This window comes from Sinohyriopsis cumingii, chromosome 5 (assembly GCF_028554795.1).
Source record: "Sinohyriopsis cumingii isolate HCF-2022 chromosome 5, ASM2855479v2, whole genome shotgun sequence".
NCBI lineage: Eukaryota > Metazoa > Mollusca > Bivalvia > Unionida > Unionidae > Sinohyriopsis > Sinohyriopsis cumingii.
In genome coordinates this window covers 8,286,761-8,304,760 of record NC_142965.1, presented here as the reverse complement: position 1 = coordinate 8,304,760, position 18,000 = coordinate 8,286,761, and positions in this window count along the sequence as shown.

Genomic DNA, 18,000 nt, shown 5'->3' with positions numbered 1-18,000 from the left:
AATAGATAAAGTAAAGTTCAGCCTCATTGGGTTAATAATCATGCAACACCTGAATTATTCGGCTCAGAAGGACAAATGTTTTGAAGTTATAGCTAGCATAACTGGCACAGGTTAGAAATTCAACCGGTGTGTTTGTGAATAGAACAGACAAATTCAAAATTCAGTCAAGTAAGTCTAGTGACAGCTTTTGGACCTCGCTAATTCTGTGCAGCACGTATATGTGTAACACAATCCAAAGTTAGAGTTTCGAATACCCTACTAGGATACGTGTAACACAATCCAAAGTTAGAGTTTCGAATACCCTACTAGGATACGTGTAACACAATCCAAAGTTAGAGTTTCGAATACCCTACTAGGATACGTGTAACACAGTCCAAAGTTAGAGCTTCGAATACCCTACTAGGATACGTGTAACACAATCCAAAGTTAGAGTTTCGAATACCCTACTAGGATACGTGTAACACAGTCCAAAGTTAGAGTTTCGAATACCCTACTAGGATACGTGTAACACAATCCAAAGTTAGAGTTTCGAATACCCTACTAGGATACGCCCTTTTAAAACTAATTGTAATAAGCGGGAACAAATATAAGAGCGCTCTTTAACAATCTGACAATAATACTGTTACGAGTCTATGCTCTTAAAATAAGTAACAATAAAAAGTGAAGACAACAAGCTTTATCAAGTTCAACAAATAATTAATTTCCTCAGAATAAAAAGTGACAAAAATGAGAACAAAGAACTTACGGTATCCAAAAATAATCAAAGAATCAAAAACAGAAGTCCTAGTAATAAAAAGTCCTGAATACAACTCAGTTTAAGTCCCAATAGATCCAAAATTGAAAGCGATGACGTGTCTGTTATGGTCTACCAAGTGCTAGTGTGTCTACAGTCTCTTGTTGAATCACATCATTATTATTAAAGGTTAGAATTCAGTATAAGTTCCATTGAATTTCTTTATCCAAGAATTTTGTGAGAGCACTTTTGTAAAACCACGGGCTAACAGTCCAGCAGAGGACTTTCGTTTAGCAAATGAATTCAGCTCGACACGGTCTTTTTGTGATATTGTGCAACATTTTATTTTTCTTTACTCACTGTGCTTTTTGTAATTTTTACTATCTTAATTTCATTCCGAAGTATTTTGTTTTAAAGCTTGCCTGATCCTCAATAGTTTAGATCAGCAAGAGATGTATTAGTTCATTCATTGTCACATATGAGATTTAGATTGCCTTCAGATACATAAATCTCCCTTCAATGTGACACAAAATTCGTAAGTAAATTACAACAATTACTTTTGACTTCAGTTAGCAAAATTAGCGAGTTAGTTACTTGATCTGTTTGCCCTAAGGCATGTTTGATTATTTAGATCGCGCTGTTCAGTTTGTACACTAGACTCGCAAGGATCTCCTTTCACAAACAAAGCTAAAGAATGACATCCAGTTCCACATGCTCTGACTTCTAGTATAGCTCTGACTTCTAGTATAGCTCTGACTTATAGTATAGCTCTGACTTCTAATATAGCTCTGACTTCTAATATAGTTCTGACTTCTAATATAGCTCTGATTTCTAATATAGCTCTGTTTCTAGTATAGCTCTGACGTCTAGTATAGGTCTGACTTCTAGTATAGCTCTGACTTCTAGTATAGCTCGGACTTCTAATATAACTCTAACTTCTAGTATAGCTCGGACGTCTAGTCATGCTCTGACTTCTAATATAGCTCTGACTTTTAATATAGCTGTGACTTCTAATATAGCTCTGACTTCTAGTATAGCTCTGACTTCCAGTATAGCTCTGTCTTCTAGTATAGCTCTGACTTCTGTATAGTTCTGACTTCTAGTATAGCTCTGACTTCTAATATAGATCTGACTTTTAGTATAGCTCTGTCTTCTAGTATAGCTCTGACTTCTAGTATAGCTCTGTCTTCTAGTATAGCTCTGACTTCTAATATAGCTCTGTCTTCTAGTATAGCTCTGTCTTCTAGTATAGGTCTGACTTATAGTATAGCTCTGACTTACAGTATAGCTCTGACTTCTAGTATAGCTCTGACTTCTAATATAGCTCTGACTTCTAGTATAGCTCTGACTTCTAATAAAGCTCTGACTTCTAGTATAGGTCTGACTTCTAGTATAGCTCTGACTTCTAGTATAGCTCTGACTTCTAGTATAGGTCTGACTTCTAGTATAGATCTGCCTTCTAATATAGCTCTGACTTCTAGTATAGTTCTGACTTAGAATATAGCTCCGACTGCTAACCTTCGATATGTCACATAGATATATTTGGCTGTTACAGCGAGAACATTGATCATCTCTGTCAAAATAAACGTGATAGACACTCCTATTTTAGTATTACAGTAGTTTCAGTATTTATCGTCGAAATCAAATCTTATTATCTTTAATTTTCAATTATATAATCCATATTAATGATGAGATACTAAATGACGTATTGCCTGGTTACCAAGTTACATATTTTGATGAAATAAATCAGAAGATTGGATTTATATGCAATTCAAGTTATGCAAGAAGCCCATCCATCACTAAGACAACTACATATTAAAACGTAAATACCACTTGAAGAATTTGCCACAGTTCAATTAAATTAATTGATGTAGATGATTTTTATAATACTCGATAGTCAGTATGAAATGGGTTTTTGATCATGTACGTGATAAATTTCCGAAGAGAGTCACGAGATTTTAAATCATACGGGAAACATTGGTGAGTGAATAAGTCGGCCTGTATTAATTTAGCAGTGACGGACTTTGAGTTTAGTTTAGTTTACATATCTCATCAATACTGTTTTAGAAGAGTAAAAGAGAATCAACTGGAGTGTATGTATTTCAATATTTTTTTTAAAAAAACTGCTTTTCGAGAAAGTAGTCATTCGATGTTTTTTGGAAAATATTTTGATTTGTTTCTGATCTAATTGCTTTGAAATTTCTTTTCATAGAATAGTACCGGAGTAAGCAATTTTTTAAATAGTATTTAGTTTTGGAAATGGAGCTCAAATCTGCCAGTTGTTTCTCCATCAATTAAATAATTGCAATGTAGAGGGTCTGCTTGTATTTGTATAACCCTCCTTGTTGATGGCGACTAGACAATGTCCGGACCTCAAGTCTGGAGAATAGGATCTTTGTTTGTTGAATATTATTAACATTCAGTTATGGAATGCCTCCACAACAATAAAAGGACAGCGCATTCCATAGAGCTAGATTTTTCCTTAATATCGTCTAGAAGTTTTCCTAGTACGAGTTTTAATTCGAAAGTCCTGAAATTAAAAGCTATCTACAAAAATGGAGCACACTACCTATGAAGGAACGTGTGATTTATAGGAAGAGAAATATTAGGGACCATCCTTATCTTCATTTGTCTTATAAACTGCTTTAAAATAGCTTAGGTTAAAATTCTTGCGTCATTGATCCAACTCGAGACTGAACGTTCTAAATTAGTTAAAAAATGATTTCTAATTTAGCTTGGGACAGAATTTTGAAAGAGGGTGTAATATTTTTGAATAGCTACATTGGAGGGAGAGTGTCATACGTAAGGAAAGCAGTGATCTATACGACACGCAAACTACCTTGGTGTGTCTGGATTAATTGTCCATTTAAATATGTAAGAATGACTGAGAATATCCTAGTGATAAATGAACAATGAGTAAATGATAAATGAACAACTCACTTAATTTACTCACACGATCCTGATAAACAATCAGACGGCATTGGTATAAGAAATATTCATTTTAGACAATGTTGTCATTCATCATTATTTTTGGGCTCTTCGTACGAGGCAAAGACGCAACATTTGAATCGAAGGTCGTCAATAAAATCTGCTCTAATGCTGGTATGGAAAAGATCATAATTACTCTATACTTTTAGAGGAGTAAGGATTTATTTCTTGCAACGTATATCATACCAATTTTACTAAATTTGTATTAATTTATCAGCGGAATCAAAATGAAATTCTTCCTTATGTTCTGTTCTCTACACTTATTGCCGTTTGCCTTTGAACACAAAGACTCCTTTTTTGTTTCGACATTGTTCAGGTTCATAATATCCTATTGATATCAGTTTCCATATATATAGTGGGGATATACAACTCGGAATGTTTCGCGAGAATATTAGTCAGTAAATTTTTATCCTGCTTCTTCTCGTGTAGTGACTGAAGTACTGATGGTGAATCGGTGAAGGTGATGAAATTTAATATTTGTTTGTTTTCTATTTATTTCAAGACAGTATATATTGTTCTGATTTCTGCTGAAAAAATCTAACCACCATGCAAGTGAAATTTGGTTGTATGTGTTCAGCTAACAAAGGATGCAGTAGCCTTTTCCTTATTATACGACCCATCAGTATAAATTCTTTGGTAGTTATTACGTTTGGTGAGGTGTTCCTGATAAGAGTTGTGGAAGACAAAAGGATTTATCTCAGATGCATCCTAAGAAATACTTTTGGTTGCAGGAGCAGCCAGGAAGGTATTTTATGGAATGGACGTCTTCATAATTTAGCAAAGGTCAATTTTTGTATTCTCATGGCTAGATGATATTCCAATACCAATGGTAGGTATATTGTTTGGTTTATTTTGGTGTAAAGTTTTTGAGGTTGTGATAGAGCTTTTAGGACTCTCTAAAAATTAAGTCACCATACCGTAAGTTCTCTTTAATTGCTCAGTTTGTATTCTAGGTTAAGAAATTAGGTTTTGAATTTTAAAAAAACGTTTTGGTTTTCTCTCTTTTCTGGTACTTAGCATAAGATCACAGAGCTGTTACAAAATATAAATTAACATCACCTCACTAATCGCTTGTGAAAGTTTTTTGTTACGATATATATGCATTACCAATTACCACGGTGATGCATGTTAGCAGAGATAGAGGTCCATTTGAACTAGATCCCGCCTACAACCTCAAACAACTAAGCCAATATAAAAATAATTTAAATTTGAATCTTTACATATTATGTACAATTTTCTTATGTACCTGATGCATGATCATTAAACAGGCGACAAAAACATGTTTCTTTTCGGATGCAGGCCTTGAGAATGGTAGCTAGATGCCGCTCTGAACAAACAAATTAGTTGATACAAAGATACAAACCGTGTTTTATTAAAATTTCAGTTACGCACAATTTCGGTTTTCTGAATCCTGCAAATTATCCCCGTCTTTATCGTCATTTGTTTGCTATAATAATATTCAGAAATTATTCTTAGAATCTGATTTATCAACATATTTGGTGGCATCTGCTTTCCGATAACTAGGTAATACCAATATATTTATATTTTCTTTTTAATAATGACGTTTATTCTTGTGCCAAAAAGCAATAGTCTTTAGACAAGATTATCAAACGTGAGATTTTGCTATTTGCGCATTATATTAGGCCCACCCTGACTTGCAATTTCAATTAGTCCACTCCTTTCTACCTTAATTGAAAGGCGAACCTGACAAAACATTAAAGGAGGATGTTCGACGTGATTGTTAATCCGGAAATCAGACTGTTTATTCGGCTACCATTGACTATGAATATAAGTATGCTTGATTTTAAAACACATCTGGAGAGACGTAAAATCCAAAGTAAATTATAACATGTAATTTGCTGACATATAATGTGATAAATGTAGATGCGCATGAATCTGCTAAAGTTCTGTTTCAATTATGCGTTTCCAATGTAGAGTCATAACCAATTATGAGTTTATTGCTGTTTTTTCGCCGTGTTTCTTGGTATAAACTATCAGCTTCCTCATCACAGAATAAAACCACAATTAAACAAGTAAAATTCAACCATATATATCTATCTCTCCCTCTTTATATATATATATATATATATATATATATATATATATATATATATATATATATATATATATATATATATATATATATTGAATATGAAACATTTTCTAGCAACAAGAACTGTTCTTTTCTCTGGTTGAGCTGCCAGTGTACTGCCCATTAGTGTGCATACATTGCATGCACCAATAGAGACTTACATCACCTTTGCATTCTAGCTATGTTTTCGACCGCTAAGATGAGAGTATCGTCAGCCGCGGTGAGCTGACCAGGGTTAAGATGAATCAAGCAGTTTTAGTGCAACTTTCTTTAACTCCTTCCTCGTTCTATGGCGCTCAGCAATGTGCTCCCAAAAAGGGTTGTTCAGTCACCCAGGTTGTTGGCGAGTTCCACTGCAATTTTGGTCCATTGAAAAGCATCTCTATTTCCTTAGCCTCCTGAGTGCAAGTCTGAAGATACAACTCGCAGTGTATTTTCATAGTTGCTATACCGCTCGCTCATCACCAGATTACTTGCATGGAAACTTACCCAGCGTATCCTACAGTCTGTCATCCAGGTCTTTCTGAATACGGTGGCTCGACAATGACGAAGCATCTGGAGACATGCCCGGATGCAGTGGCTAGCTATCAGTTCCTACTGCACTTCTACAAAACTAACACCAACCGCTTAATGCTGAGCGCCTTTCATCCCGTAGAAAAGAACATTCATGGACTATCTGTTGCAGTGATAGCGGTATCCGAGATCCGTTCAGCCGGTAGTAGTGTATGGGGACGATATAGGGACAATGGGACTTGCCATTAAAAATCACCCTGGGACTATATAGGGACAAGGGGAATTTATCCGAGATCCGTTCAGCCGGTTTTTGAGGATATGCTTTTCGATTGACGATTATCTGATAATGTGAAAGTAGCTAGTGTACCTTGTAGAATGATCGAGAGTCTTATACAAAAACTGTCGTTGACTTCCATGGCAATGATACCTGAAAATTAAATGTGGTATTTTTATATTCGCCACGTCCTTGACCAAGGATGCATAGTTCTCAAAAACACTAATACAAAATGTATCACTAAGCTGTGTGTTTTGCTTAGTAGTTAAAGAAAGTCTTCTAAATTTCTTTGAATAGTTTGACTGACAAGATTTTCAGTAGTGTCAGAATATTTCATTACTTGTTTTCAAGAGCTAGTTTCTGAACTTCATAGCCTGTTCCATCTAGTTTAAACCAGTTATCCAATTTTCGTCCTTTTTAAACCAGCGTAGACTGTTTTTGGTTGAAAAACCTTTGGCAACACCATTCCGAACATTCAAACGTTTATGGAACATTCTCTGCCACTGACAATCAAAACTATATGAAATCCCCATGGCTAGACTACCTTATTTCCAAATTGTGTTTGTGTTTGAAAACGCTTAAAATGTATGAACAAGCATTTGGGGCACATCAACGAAAGTTTTAGGAAAACAAAGTGAGCGACTAGATTTCAAAATTTCATGAATAAAAATTTTGATGAATGGTTAATAATCTTAATGAAAGTCTGAAAAAATGTTGTTTAAAATTCCATGAAAAACTGGTCATAAAAATTTTGTGAATAAAACTGGACCACTGCTCCTTGAAATGATATTAAATTTAATTATATTTGAAAGTTGTTTTCAAAATTCTATTATTTTTTTCTGTCATCCCACCGTTCGCCGACTTAAACAGGAATTAAAATTTTGTCTCTTTTTGTATAAAACAGACGATTATCCACGTTGTGAATGTCTTGTACATTGTAATGCTCAAGTCAGACTATATCGATTCTATTATCATAACTCCCTGTATTGCCCTTCAGTGGAGTCAAAGATTATTCGAACTAATCCAGCGTGTGTCGATTTATTAGATAGGATACGCAGAGTTCTCATACCGAAGGCGTCTCTCTTACATAAAATGTTGTCGTGTTGCGGTTCAAAATCGGAGAGCTAATCAGTTGAATTTGGAATATATTTAAAAAGTAATGTTTTTGAATAATAGCCACACATATATCAATCCAAATCTTTTCTTATGCATGTATGGCATTCTTAGAGCTAATTTAGCTGTATAATTGTTGGTTGGTGTTGCCTTCTCGGACTTTTATATTTTTATTTTGTTATTCTTCTGTTAGTGGCTACCGTCTGGTTTCAGCACTTCATCTATTAGTTGATATGTTTCTTATTTTTGTATTTCTGAATTTTATTGCTTATTTTAAGCACTTTATCTGCAGGATGGTACAAAATAAAAACTAATCGTAGCGATTGTGCTTCGCTACGCTCCATCAGGCTATGACTTTTATTATACTTTTATATTTTCACTATTTAGTCCTTTGCGATTGTGTTTCAATTAGAATGTGAACATTTGTTTCGTCTGAAATCTAATTCTTTTCATTTATGACGACTTGCTCTGTCCAAATGAAATTACTAGGACACACAGTTCACATAAAGTGTGCCCAAGACAGCCGTTCTTCAGATTGACTAATATCCTCTACTTAATACATGAAACGCTTTATAATGACACAGTATTAAAGATAATTGAGATAGTGTTGTCAGATAATATATACTTGATATCTACTAGTTCGCATGTTGCTTTGAGATTAATGCATGTATATTTACATAAGATTTGTAGCGTATGAATAATAATAAAGCTAAAAATACAAGGCGACAAGGAGGAAATCAGCCTTGCTCACTTTCTTCGAAACTGTATTCATTACTCCAAAGTTTTTATTGTATCACTTGAAAAGTTCTAAGTTCGTTTTGAGAATTCATATTGTAGTATTATTCTGGCCTATGCCTTGTGCCAGATATCCCACACCGAACTAACAAAAAAACCTCCTAGGTGGATGAGGAAGGTGGGTAGAATCGGAATTAGAAAGAGAAAACAGTTTGTTTCTTGGGAAATGTAAAAATTTGATACCGATTTGAACCGGGACATATATAATAATAGTATTTACATGTGAAATATACTGCTGGACAGATGATAAAAGGTTATAACGTATGCAATTAAAACCATGAAAGGAGGCGTCCCAGAATGAAACTTTAGAATTATTCATGGTAAATGTATCTATAAGAACATATCTTGATCATGTACTGAATACTTATAGGAAAATATTTAACATTATGTGCCACATAATGCGTATAATATCAAACTGAATTTGTATTCAAAAGTCGGCAATAATGTCACCCAAAAGGACTATAAAAATAGTTTCGTCTTAATCCTCCATCAGACAACAAAGCACAATAACAGGCTGAAATATGATCAACGACATAGCTATTTTGAATTATCCACATTATATTCTCTTTTAAGACTTCGCATGCCCTTAACCTTTTTGGGATTATGACTATTCGCACTTCCAAGCTGGTTTAAACTCAGTTTCCAGGATATGTTACGTCAGATAAGTTCTGGTCTCTGTGAGTCACACCAAAAGAATATTTAATAAACTTCAATTCGACCTCGGCTGACGGCAATCTGAGATTTCGTAATAAAGGTTTCAGTCGGATCTGATCGTCTTTCTTCACGCTTTGTTCCAGTTTGATGTCATGTACGTGTACGAACATAAATACGTTATTTATTAAACTGCCGTCAGCGTGAAAGCATCAATTGAAAATAATATATGTTATTAACGTTACTTAAGTTAAGTACCACATATACTAATATTCAAACATTAGGTCATAAAGTACATTGAATCTAACAAATGATGAAAAACAAATATTTCATATTTAAGTAATTAAGGGGCTACCAGTCAGATTCCCTGATTCGAGTAATTAAGGTCCTTCCACTGAGATTTCCTTATTTGAATAATTGAGGAGCTACCAGTGTGAGATTCACTTATTTGAGGAATTAAGGGGCTACCAGTGTGAGATTCCCGTAATTATGCCACAACTCACTGCTATGCTAATTGAACGTACCATCGTAGGCGTGGTTGAAAATATATAAAACAGCATCTAAAGTATACATTACTTATTTACTTGATTATGACGGAATGAGGGATTTCAGTCAACGGACTTCATCACCGACTCCTGTCTACTGCTTAAGAATGTGGATTGAACACTTTGCCAGTAAGTAGTTAAAAAAATATATTTTTATTTATTTATTTATTTGTTCTTACTTTATTTATTTTGCTTTTCTTTGTTTATTTCTTTCTTTCCGTCTTTATTTCAAGTCCAAAACGTGGCAATTTTGAAATTTCAGATAATTTAAAACTAAAATTGGAGAGTGGTAAATAAAAATCCGTATTTTATTTTATACGTATTCCATGTAATGTTACATTGCCTTTTGAACAGCAATAGAACAAAGCTATAGTATTCTTGTAAGAAACACATACAAATACCAAATTAATAACACCTAGCTTTGAAGTTTATTCTTCGACATTTGAATGTAGATAATGAAATGAAGAAGTAATGGCAAACTACAAACAATCATTCATATATACCATTAAGTAAACTGTGAAATGTAGTTTTGGTGGGATTTATTGTTAAATTTAATATTTTTATTTTTCACTTTATTATTATGTTTATATTTAATGTTGGTGGTGGTGGTGGTGTTATAGATGATTCGACCAATTATTCCCTAAAATGATAGCAAGGGCAAACATGTTTAGGGAATGAAACATGTGCCTTGTGCAAATTCATCATAGCCTTGCAAAAAATTATCACACCACTTGACAGATGCTTCTACCTTTGCAATAAATGACAAGTCTCTGGTACTTCCGCAGTTAAACCTATTATTTAATGATCAGACTTGATGGAAAAATACGTCATTACTTTTGGTTCCTTTGAGTACCGCTGTGATCATAGAAGTAAAGTAAACAATATATTTTGATTCAGACTCAATTTGCAGACTGTGATGCAAATAAAAATTTATCAAAAATATAAAATCAAGAGAGGAAATAAAAGCGATTCCTCTGAATAAAATTTCTCCGTTCGTTTAGAACGTTGCGCATGGACTCAAGCTCAAATGTCCATACATGATTCAGACTATTTTATGGTAACTTTTGTCAGGGAGTCAAAGAGGCATATCGAAAGAGCTCTGGCATCGGAAGGGAAAAAGTACTGGATAATAATCCCCCTGGAGGACATCGATTTGTAAACACTCTTCATTCAACATGTTTTACTCAGCAATTTAAAGAAGACAGAATTAAGACAGAATAATTTCATTACTAAATAAAGAGCAAGAGTAAATATTGATTGTTTTTCAAATCTGTTCGCCATCCACATCAATCTAGTACTCTATTTAGTATTGTTTACAGGCCTGAAAGGTATTGTGGTAAAAGTAACACAAATACTCCATAAATCGTTTAGTCTTGTTTTTCTTTCTTGCAAAAATTAAATTATATCATATTATTGAAAAATTGGGGGAGGGGTGAGGAGAAGGGAGAGTTTCTTTCTGTAAAGTCAGGCTCTTATAATGTCCTTGTTAAGTAAAAATGAAAACCGTAATTAAGTGATGCTGGAAGTTATATCTAAGTGTTAATCAAACCGTTTCATTTTACCTTGCTACCATATCGTGTGCCTGACATTAGATCAAATATGCCTGCCATATCACATCAAATGTATGCGCTAACATCGAGATAGGAAGATATTCTGCTTCTTACATCCAACGGTAACTTAAGAAATCACGGTATGGATATTCAGTCCTATAGCAAGATGCCGAACACATGATTTGTTTTTTTTTTATATTACATAATCTTTCTTGATCACGTGGCTACTATTGTATTTAGGATAATATTTCAATGGCAATATTCGACACTATTTAATGTTTTAAAACACCTCATGACTAAACTCAAATGCCGTTCTGACGTCATAAAAGGCAATGGAGTAGCTACCGAGAAATCGGAATGTATTGCAATTTTTTTCTGCACAATTTACAATTCTTTTTGTTTCACAATTTTGCTCCTTTTAAGTGATATTTATGAAACTTTCATCAATAATGGAATTAGTTTACATCCCCTAGGCTCATCATAAAGACATTATTCGAGTCGTTTATACATTTTATACATACACGTACTATTTATAGTGGTCCATGGAGGGAGGGTAGATATGAGTCTGATTAAGGGGAGGCTTGGAGCAGTCGATGTGTTTAGGAACATAACACTATACATTTTGTTCTGTATCATTTATTATATATTTGATACTTACAATCTAGCACACCTTCATTAAATTGATTTTGTGATTGTGAAACATTTTACTGCAGATGATAAATACATTTTTTCTTGGCGTATTCTAGATCATGCCAGTTATCAAGATAATTAAAACTCAGTTAAGTTCTTTTTCAGTATAGTATCAAGTAATTATGCCCACATGTAATCTAATAATTTATAGGGAGTGCTACTTCCTGGAAAATATAAGATATCTTAGACGACTGTCACACACACACACACACACACACACACATATATATATATATATATATATATATATATATATATATATATATATATATATATATATATATAAAGAGAAAACTCTGGTAGTCTTATGTGTTTAGGCTCGAATAAACAGTAACACACAAGAAAGACTGAAAACAACAAGCTTCGACAAAATATTATAATATATTTCCCTGGAAAATTCTGTAAAAATGAAAAGAAAATGAACTTACGGTTTTAAGAATCAAATCCAAAAATAATCCAAGACTAATCAATGAATACAATTTTTGAAGTCCTAATAAGAAAATGTTCAAATTATTTCAAGTTCGAGTCCCGAGATAGAAGATGATGACGTATGCTGTAATCTGTAGTGTTAAAGTCTACAGTTCCTTGTAGAAACAAGAAATATCACTCCGGGTTTAGAAATCTGAATAATTTTTAAAAAATAAAAACTGTCTTTGTTCAACAATTTCATATGGGCAAACGTATTTTCCATCTATCCATCTATCTGTCTATATATCTATCTATCTATCTATCTTATCACGGAATACTTTTCTAAAATGGATTCTCCCACTTCTCTGAAGACGTTTAGGGGATAATTGATTGTATAATTGTTTAGCAATTGGAGAGATTAGTATTATCTGTATTTGACGTTCAGTCGCGTTTCTGACTCATGAGGCAAAGTGTCAATTTTCGGCTTAGTAAGGACTGCGCAAGTGTCATATAAACGTTTAAACAAGAAAACTAGTGAAAGCCTTAAAGTTTCATGATATTTGGTCGTTAGGTGATTAGATTCAAATTATTTGCAGTATCTGCGTGTTTAAGAGCTTTTAACGTGACAAACACGGTTGTCTTCGAAACCGTTGAAACAGGGAAACATTAACTCATAGTCAGACTCACACATGAGTTGTTTGATTCAGTCAAGAGGGACACATCATGCGTGCTACAATATATCTGTATAATAGTCCTTGCCTTTTTCTTTCTTGCTTAAAGTGTACAGAGAGTAGTTAAATGGATGTATATAAATAGGGCAAATGAATAGCAAAGTGCGGCAATTGCACTCAAATGTACTAAAACTTCATATTTTCTCTGCCGTAAGATAAAATGCCATCTTAGAATATACAAGAATAAATACATTATGAGGAGCAAATGTAAGCAGTAACTCTTTTTCTTAATAATAAAAATAAAGTAAATGGCGGAATTCTTGATTTTTTCCACATCTGATTATAAATATATAACAAAAATGTATTGATCAAAGCAATGATAAGGCCAGAGCTCATCAAACTTCCAGCAGCGTAAAGCAACCAATTGCTTGTTTGAAAGAGCGCACTTCCTGCAAGGTCGACCTTTTTGATGAAGTGAGCGTGCGTAGATCGGTAAGAACATTAATTATTAAATGTAACTGTTCTATCTACTTACGCCAAATTATCTCTAACTAATTGTCTTTCAGATGCTGCTGAGAAGTTGGGAATTTTTTAAATACAGAAAACGCGTATAATGTCAAACAAGTTTGATCGTACCGTCTGTAGTTGGTCGCTTTAAAAATGAATGTTGGTTTTTGAATATTTGTGGAAACAAAATGGAAAAAACCCCATCAATTTAATAGAATTTAATTTGAGAACAAATAAAGACTGCTATCATGTTTAACTTACAAACAATTATTTGTACTAATTAGCCACGATATGAATATATTTATGTCTATTTTTTTGTCAGAATCCATAGCAACATCCTCTCTTAAACAAGTGTCTGAGGCAGTAAGAGACCATCGAATACAATACGAAGTAAAACAAAAAATGAGTGTCCATGAAAAGTAATCTGATTGGTTGATAAATATTGCAGTCAATAATGTATCTCAACGTGATCTCAAGTTTGAAATGACCTGACTATGTGTTCATCCTTTACACGCTGTATTTTGCAGGATCCATGATAATCGGAATTCCTGGATATTCCCTCGTGTTGGCTATATACTACAAATGCAAGACAAGTTCATATTGAGACTGTGAGATACTATCTATTTCTGTTCTAGACCATGTTTGCCTTGTAATCACGGTCCCTATGTATATCATGATACAGACTAAAATATTGGATGTAATTAATGTAAATACTCTTTGTAAGGGTTTAAACTTTACAGGTCAAATCGTTACATTTGCATAACCTTTCTTATTATGTGCTATGGCTATGAAACGTTTCAAAGTCAACATTTTCTCTGGATCATGGAGGAAAATATATTGTTCCTCTATTTTCATTTTCGTCTCGAATTTGATCCTTTTGTGGATCACTAATCGCAGACACAGCGTACCAATAACAAATCCTCTGTGGATGGCATCTGCCTCTTATTTTCTAACAGTTAATCTATTTATTGCCATGTTTGGAATCGTGTCTTTTTCCTGTACTAACGTAGCCAAGACGTTGTTTCAAAGTGTGAGAAAAACAACACAAAATTCAATAGCTTCAAGAATGATAATGCGACGGAATAAGGTATTTCCGCTGCATTGTCAGACACATTTGAAGCGACTACTTCCTGTACGTTTGAGAGAAAAACAACGAAACATTTTTCGTTCCGACAAATGCTCCAAGCATGCACATTAATGCAAGCAACCGATCTTCTAAACAGCTGGTAGCAGGTGAGGCTTCTTTGGGAAAACCCAACTCTCAGTGGAACAGCTGTAACTTCAAGATTAAAATGGACAATAAAGACGATGGCAATTAATTTGCGATTTTGGGAGAGACAGAAGTAAAAACAGTTCGCCCATCAGGAATATTTGTCGAAGAACTGATTCAGGCTGAAGACATTGATGACAAAGTAACACATAGTGAAAAGGTAAATACAGAATCATTTGAAAATATGTCCTTACCACAGAAAAGGAGACTCTTGCGGACAACACAAGTTTCATTTCTGATTACAATAACATTTTTAATCTCTTGGTTGCCCATTTTTGGATTTACACAGTCATGGTGTATAGTAATACGTTTAGGTATCCGTTACTATCCACTAATTCAAGACCTGAACGTTGAATCAACAATCGCCAAGACCATATCACGTTGTAACATAAGCTAACTAATTTTAAACTTTGGTTCCAAAAATAATGCAGAAGAATAACTTTTCATTATTTCTGACAATCATTAATTATTTCATGCATTTAAATTGTCATATTCAGATCAATATTAAACATAAAAAGGATATAATGATCAGCAATGCTATTTTCGCACAAGTTCTCAAGGAACAAAATATGCAATTTTTATTTGTTACTGGTCAAGTTAAGAAAACACATAAATTCGAAACAGTTTTCGAATACAAATTATGTCATATTCCATTGAACACAATGTTTCCGTTTCAGCTAACAGACGCACGGTACAGTCTTAAAGATGCTTACATTAAAGTCATTTCTGGCGCAACGGTGTATGTAATTAATGATAATTCATTATACCTGAACCGAAATGTCATTGAGTTTCGTTTCCAAACTTTATGTGCAGGTTCAGGGTTACACGAAAGTATTTTATTTACATCTTATCTCTATTTCAAAATACTGAGTTTGGTTTACTGAATGCTGCAAAAGCAAAGTGTTTGCAATGATAAAACCGAATGACTTGAGATCTCTGGCCGTGGATCGCACTATAACCAGGGTACTTATGAAGTAAAGTCAAAACGTAATATCGCCACACAGCACGTGTTTTTATTTACACGAGTTATGTGAAATATAAAGTTACATTCTCTTTTCGCTAACCGTATTACGTGAATGTTTTGTTTCATACATTGGCTGTTTTAGTATTTATTTTACATTTAACAGATAGTCATACGAATGTGGTATAACGCCATGTCATTACGTGGACTATATTCAGCTTTAATGTTAGTCATTTTATAACCGAACGGACACACTCAATTCATTTAAATGTTGCATGTATTAAATGACGTGAAGATGTTGTGTAATTCTGTGAGATTATTCCGTCTCCAGTCATTGAAACAGATACGGTTAAATTGTCTTCTAACAGAAAATATAACACTATAGCTTTGCGTTAACCAACAGACGCAATAGAAAATCTTAAAGATGATCAGATGAAGTGTTTGTATCCTGTATAAAATTACCAAATACGATAATTAAGTGACAGTATTATTGTCATGTGCAAAATGAATAATTAAGATGCTTACGTGACAGTGCTTTCGTCCTGAACAAAACAATATACTCACTTGAAAGACATTCCTGTACAGTATGACCAAAGAAGATAATAACAAATAATCACTTGACCGACCTTCCTGTACAGCATGAGCAAACAAGACTAAAACAAGATACTTACTTTACAGCAATTTATGTTGCTGTTACAGATCTCAAAGATATCTGATTCACAGTATTTTTCCTGTAGAAATTGGCCAAATAACATGTTTACTTGACAGTACTCGTATGATATTCAAAATACCAAATCAAACTGCACAATTTGACAACACATTCGTTCTAGACATTAATGAAAGCAAAAGAATATGTGAGAGCAATACAGCAGCAGAGAGGGTGAACAGACCATAGAATTCCGACAAAACAAATAAAACAAACAAATAAAATCATCTCGTAGAAAGGTCAAGATTTTTACAAATGAACTTTTCCTTGAGATGTTTTATTTCTGTAATGACCGATTGTACTAATAAAACCTCAGTTCGAAATAGTAGCTGAAAAAATAAAGTACTCTACGTGTTTATTTATTTTTGTTTATTTTTTTGACGACCAACGTTGGTAGGTACCCTCTCTGCTGCTATTAATTTACCACCATACCAAGTTTGATGAATATTTTTCAACGCGTTCTCGCTGTCGTTTTTCCTCATCTGTTTCATCTTCATCTGTTTCATCTTTATTTGTTCTATGTTTCAAGTAATATTCAAGTTCTGATGGTGGTTTTTCTATTTTTGAATTTATGTTCTTTCTGTGTTTATAATATATCATCAAACTTCTATATCGATCTCCACCGCAATTTTTGCAAATCTGATATAATCCTCTAACGCCGTTGTTACATCCAACACAACTTCGTGGACCAGCATGAGAATTTTTCTTTATAAGATAATTATGTTTCTTGCAATATTCTCCACGGCACCTTTTGTTGCATTTATCTGTTGTTCCTTGACGCAGCCACGCACAGTTGTTCATTATATTAATGATATCTGTTTAATTTAATTTAATTTTATCATCACCCCTGTTACCCAAATATTTTATCAAAACCCACACGATATCTTGTTCTTGGATCATGTAAATTTATTGGTATAAATCCATGCGGAGTAGCTTGCGCTCGTGAGAAGAAATTTTTGAATTTAATTATATCCATGTCACCACCACACCAAGTTTGATGAATATTTCGCAACGTGTGTGTGTCTACGCCATTAAACACAACTAAAATGTTGCAGTTGTCTCTGATCACCTTCGGAATTTGTGTATATCGTTGAGTAACATAGATCACGTCTGTATTTTTGTGTCTACCTCGGGAAAATATTCTGGCTGGATTTGATTGTTTATCTAGCATCACATCGTCGTATACAACTAAATTATTAATAAATCCGTCTATGGAATCTACGGATGGTGCTTCATCAATATCGGTTATAAACTCTATAACATCATTATCCTCATCCAGTAATCGCGCGTTTTCATTGAAATCTTTAAGTACATCATAACATCGCTGATCATCAACGGATGGTGCTACTAAATATAATTTATCCCATTTCAGCCATCTCATTATCAGATTAAGTAATAATTGCGTCTTACCCGATCCAGATGGTCCTATGATAATCATTCTGATGGAGTTCGGTAGCGCAGGATGGTGTTTAACTGGCTCTCGTTGCCGAGTTGCTGAGAAATCAATTATATCCATATATATTATAACATGAA